Source organism: Marmota marmota, unplaced genomic scaffold (assembly GCF_001458135.2).
Source record: "Marmota marmota marmota unplaced genomic scaffold, marMar, whole genome shotgun sequence".
Lineage (NCBI taxonomy): Eukaryota > Metazoa > Chordata > Mammalia > Rodentia > Sciuridae > Marmota > Marmota marmota.
In genome coordinates, this window is record NW_025999900.1 from 21500717 (window position 1) to 21506772 (window position 6056).

Sequence of the window (6056 nt, forward strand, 5' to 3'; positions counted from 1 at the left end):
AGCTCTTCCCTTTCCTCTGCAGGAGCCAAAGACTGAGAAAAAATAAAGAGAGAAGTAAACAAATAATGTAAAGAAAGAATAAAGATGCTTGTAGTCCCAGATACTCTGGAGGTTGAGGTGGGAGAATCCCTTGGGCCCAGGGGTTTGAGAACAGTCTGGTATCAAGAATCTTTCTCAAAAACAAAACAAGAAAAATAAATAAAAAGAACCACATCCCTTTTCTTTACTATACAGGGACAAATGGCTTTAAGTTGAATGAGACATTAGTTTCAATTTTAAAAGTGTTTTTTACAATGTCTGAAAATGAGACTCTTGCGATTAGAAAGTTAACAAAAAACCTATGCCCTGTGTGTCCTAAGTACTTTCACTTATAGCTTTAGCATTTTTAACCCTCTCAACTACACAGTGAGGAAGCTTTAATTGACTACTCCCATTTTTTATATGAAGAAACGAAGGCACAGAGAGGTTAAGTAACACTCAAATCACACAGCTAAAATAATTAGAGCTCAGATTTGACTCTAGCAATCAACCCTAAGACTTGTGCTCTTAATCATCATGCCATGTCTTATCTCTCCTCGAACTCACTCAATTAAAGGATGGTTTTGACGACAGGAAATTACATAAAGAGTAAATCTAAGTCATTTTTGTGTTTCTCGTGTTCCTCAATGAATCCAACAATTGCCTCAATTTTCTCCTTTACTCAAGTTGCCTATTCATTTGAAAGTAACAAATTATCTCTTAATTCAGAATTTAGATTAAAGCATTTGGAAAAATTAACCATAATAAAATATTATTATGAGAAATGTGAGACTGATAGGCCATGAGGCTGGGAATGTAGCTTAGTGGTAGAGCGCTGGCCTAGCATGGGAAAGGTTCCAGATTCGATTCCCAGCACCTCAAAAAGCAAAAACAAATACACGTAAAACAAAACTGATCTGTGCAAAAGAAAACACATTTTCCACTAATCACTGTCCACCATTCCTCAGTATTAAATATGTAATATGACCACTGGACAACCTTGTAAGCAGCTGTGGATTATCTTTAGTGTGAGTATTTCTGTGTAGTGTTTTTTACTTAACTCTTGTATCCTTGCCATCATTCACCTTCTACTCTACCTTAGACAAATGTATATCCAAATAGTGGGACAGCAGAGCCACCAGAGAGAGGGTAAATGAGCAAAAGCTGCTTTGAAATGATTTGTACTGACTCCACAAAACCACAGCCAAAATGTATTCCCAGGAAAGGCAAAGGGATTGCAGTTCAAACAAAATCAATTAAAAAAATAAATTCCCCTTCCCTAGAGCAAGCATGTGCACATTTCAAGTGGCCTAGGGGCTTTGCACTTGGACTTTCATTGATTTGACTGACAGCTGCATCAGAGTGACAGTACACAGATGCCAGATTCATTGGAGGGGGGCACATTCTTCCCTAATTGAAACATTATGCCTCTATGCACTAAACAATTAAGTGAAATTATCATGTTTAGTCAATAAAAATGCCCTAACTCACCAGAGGGTAGTAAGACAGGAAGGAAGATGGTATTCACACTATTCACACTAGAATAAACCAAAAGTATTCTACTTCAGGCTTAGAACTTTTTTTTTTTTTTTGGTGGTAAGCTTTTAAATAATTGTTGTTTCCCCCTCTGAACTTAGAGATTAACAAATATGATTTTCACATCTGCAAAATTTTAGTGTCTATTTATTTTCTTGTAAAATCGTGTCCAAATCTATGAAAACATATACTCTTAAAATCCACCAGGGGGAGATTTTGATAGTGAGAACTTCAACAGGGAAAGTTTTGGATTTTATACAGTTGTATTTCAGTTGACAGTTGAAACAACTTAAATTTTAAACTAAGCCTTTCTGATAAGGTTTACATCTTGATAAAGCTACCCAAGCTATTCCAGCTATATTAAACCTGGACTCCATGGATAAGGAAAGTTGGTAAAATATTGCTTAGTGTTTTCAGAGAATGTGTGGTGATTGTGTGTCAGGGGGAAAAGGGAATTTAGGTGTGGAAGAGATGAGACCTTGTGTCTCCAGGGGGAGAATCAAATGAAAGAGTAATTTCAGGTCATTGTGACTATGTACACTGTTAGTAATTCCTGGTTTTGACTGATGCATAAAGCTTGATTTGGTTCCTTGGGGAGGCTTTAAGACTTAGAATTCTACTGAAATTCGCTATAAGAGTGATGAAAGAAGAAATGAAAAAAAATCTATATAAAGGATATTATTGAGCCAACCTGCTTTATTTGATAAGGTACATTATTACAAAAATCTTTGGATAACCAACACTACTGTATTCCATCAAATTATCTGTTTGCATCAGGCAATAAGAACCAGATACCAGCAAAATTTTATTTATTTTTTTTTTAACTGGAGTAACAGAGCAAAGTTTATTGTAAAACAGTTTTGTGTTAAACATTAAGTATTAGATTAACAGTGGTTGACTTAAAAATTGAGTTTTTGAGAGGCTGGGATTGTGGCTCAGTGGTAGAGTGCTTGCCTAGCATGCATGAGGCACTGGGTTCAACCCCTGGCACCATGTAAAAATAAAAACAAATAAAATAAATGTTTTGTGTCCATTTACAACTAAAATAAATTTAAAAAATAAAAATTGAGTCTTTGAGATTCAGAAAAGCACATTTTTCCCATGTATTTCACTGATACTAGTATTTGCTGGTCAAATAAATTTGGGAAGTTCTTATTACACTATTACTGTCCTAGAGATTTACTATTGCAAATTAGCACATTATTTTCAGAGAAATCCCACTAGAAACCAACCTTCCTTCCTTCCTTCCTTTTTGGTACTGGGGATTGAACCCAGGGGTGCTTAACTACTGAGCTACATTTCCAGACCTTTTATTTTTTATTTTGAGACAGGGTCTCCCTAAGTTGCTGAAGGTCTCACTGAATTGCTCAGGCTCATCTCAAATTTGCAGGCTCACCTTGAATTTGCAATCTTCCTACTTCCTTCGGCCTCACCGGTCACTGGGATTTTAGACATGCGCCACCATGCCTGGCCTGCAGCCACATCACTTTTGATGTCTGCAGAGTGTTCCCTTGAATGTGCATGCTAGCACTGTCTTCCTGCCTTTTAGGTAGCTTTCTTCTTTCTCACATGATGCAGGAAAAAGCTCCCTGGTGTCTCTTCTTATAAGGTTCCTAATTCCACATGATTGCTCCATCCTCAGGACCTCATCTACCCCAAATGATCTCCCAAAGGCCCTTCTCCAAATACCATTGCATTCAGGGTCAGGGAGGGCTTCAACAAACACATTCCGGGGGGAAACAAACATTCCAGTTCATGTATGTTTCTGTTTATAGACACTTTTTTGTTTCTTTAAAGACGCTTTTTTGTATCTTTAAACAGAGATTGAACCCAGGGGCACTTACCCACTGAGCCACATCCCCAAGCCATTTTTAATATTTTATTTAGAGACAGGGTCTCACTAAATTGCTAAGGCTGGCTTTGAACTCATGATCCTCCTGCCTCAGCCTCCTGAGTTGCTGGGGTTACAGGCATGCACCACCACGCCCAGCAAGACACTTTAATATAAATTGTTGACTCATCAACATTTAATTCAGAGGCAACAGCATTGTAGCTCATGCCTGAAGGAAGTTTATCTAATTGCATTTTCTCCTTAAAGCTCATCACATTGTTCTTGAACTTAGAAATACCAGACAGGGCTTCAGCACTATGCTCTACGCCCCCTTTAATCAGAAAAATTACCAACAAAAAGAAGCAAAATGTGGAAAACATGGCACTGAACAGACTACAAATAGAATCCTTGTTTATCATGTGGGATCTGAAGCAAGGCAGCAGAGGGTCACCTTGTTTGACCTAAGCTGGGAATATGTGCATTGGACCAAATTTTTCTCTGTTCTGCACATGTTCATAAAAGACTGAAAATTCTGCATTTACTTTGGAGTTACAAATAAATTTTAATGAGCAAGAGAACTTGCAAATAATGAGCATCAACCATATTTCCATAGGATATACATTCTGCAAAGTGGATTTGTTGAATAATAGAAGATACACACATCAACAGCTAGTAGATACTGTCGCATTTCTACCCTCACCTCCTGAAAAGGCATAGTAACTTGCTTCACCAGCAATGGTAAAGCTCAAGTGCTCAGTTTCCAATATCCTTGTCAGTCCCAGACCAAATCTTGACCTTTTCTGCATGTGAAATGCCTTTCCTGGTGCCTGGCATATTTTTGGTATTTCAGCAATGACTGTTGATTGATTGTATAAAGATTGAATGGATGAATATTTCACTACAGGCTCTTTATGCTCACCCATTGAGTTGTAGGTTTCCTAGCTTTCTCTGACAGTAATTTTGACAGTCATCCCTGGTACTCTTCTCTGTGTATTTTATTTTTCTTTTTTTTTAAAGAGAGAGAGAGAGATAGAGGAGAGAGAAAGAGAGAGAGAAATTTTAATATTTATTTTTTAGTTTTTTAGGCGGACACAACATCTTTGTTTGTATGTGGTGTTGAGGATCGAACCCGGGCCGCACGCATGCCAGGCGAGCGCGCTACCGCTTGAGCCACATCCCCAGCCCTCTGTGTATTTTCTACCCTGTCCTTTAATGAGTCCAAACAGTGGTGAGAAAAAAAATGTCTGGGGAAAAAAATTATGAATTTGGAACCCAGCTTTTCCCCCAGAAAGGCCAGGAGCAACTAGCAGAAAGCACATGTACCTTCAAAGCCAATACACAATTGATTTTTCAATTCAGTAAATTATGAAACATTTTAAGACCAAAGACAACATTAATTAACACCAAAAAAGATTAAGCATGCAATCAAGTTTTCCACTAACTTTAATGAATTAGTTGAGTTGCTGGAACATTACTCAGCACTAGATGAATCAAGGACAGATATGTGCTTCCCAGCCTAGTGAGCATGATAATGAGGTCTCCACCTCATTTGCAGGGAAAGTGTTCTTCAGTGAGCAGCCACAACTGACTGAGATAATGAATCTATGCCCCATTTTCTCCAATTTTATTAATAGATTATTTTACAGACTAATGCAATTATAAATTAGCTATTCAACAACACACAATGGCATGCAAGAAGAAATTTGGTTAAATGCTTTCCATGATTGCAATGCGTGTATAACATCTTTAAAACCGGGGACTCGATTCTTAATTTACACCATAAATTAATGTTTGCACACATTGTATTAATCAGTTCCCTTTGCCAGAAAAAGTCCCAGTTGTTTATTGGTATGGATGTATTAACATTTGCTGAGCCTCTCTGATTACTAATCTGAAATCCCTGAGGAGGAGGGAAGAAAAGATTTTGGAAAATTTGTGTTTTTGAATACTAAAAGACAATTTTATGTTTCTCATATAGTAAATGTAAAAAAAAATACATTCAGAATAACATGAAATGTAAAATGATATTTTCATTCATCTAAGGGAGTCCAGAAGGAAAAAAAAAATCCTAAAATTTTGATCATGGTTATTTCCAAGCAATTGGCTTCCTAGTGACTTATTTTCTTTTCCTGTATTTTTGGATATTTTTCTCCAGTGAACACACATGCTTTGAATAATATTCTGGATATATAGATACAAAAAAAATCTACTGAAAATACATATGGTTGCTAGGAGTCCTGATATTCAATAAAACCTTGTGCAAATGGACTAGAAAGATCTGTCCCATCCCAGAATGGCTGTCTGACTATGACAAATGAATCTAACTATATGCTAGAATCTCACTGAAAGGGGTGGGAAAAAGAAGCTTACCTAAGTAACTTGGGAAATAGGTATTTTGACTGGATACTGTAAGACTAAAGACAAAAAATAAAGAAAGAAATGGAATTCTATCTAAACACCTTACCCTACTTGGTGAATTGTTTCTTACAGGTCTTGGAGCCAGCAGTGTAGACTCAAACAAATAAGCAAATACATGTCAGAGAAAGAAGTTAGAAATATGCTAGGAGTGGGAAGCTGAGGCAGGAGGATCATGAATTCAAAGCCAGACTCAGCAATTAGTGAGGTCTTAAGCAACTCAGTGAGATCCTTGAAATAAATAAAGGGCTTGAGA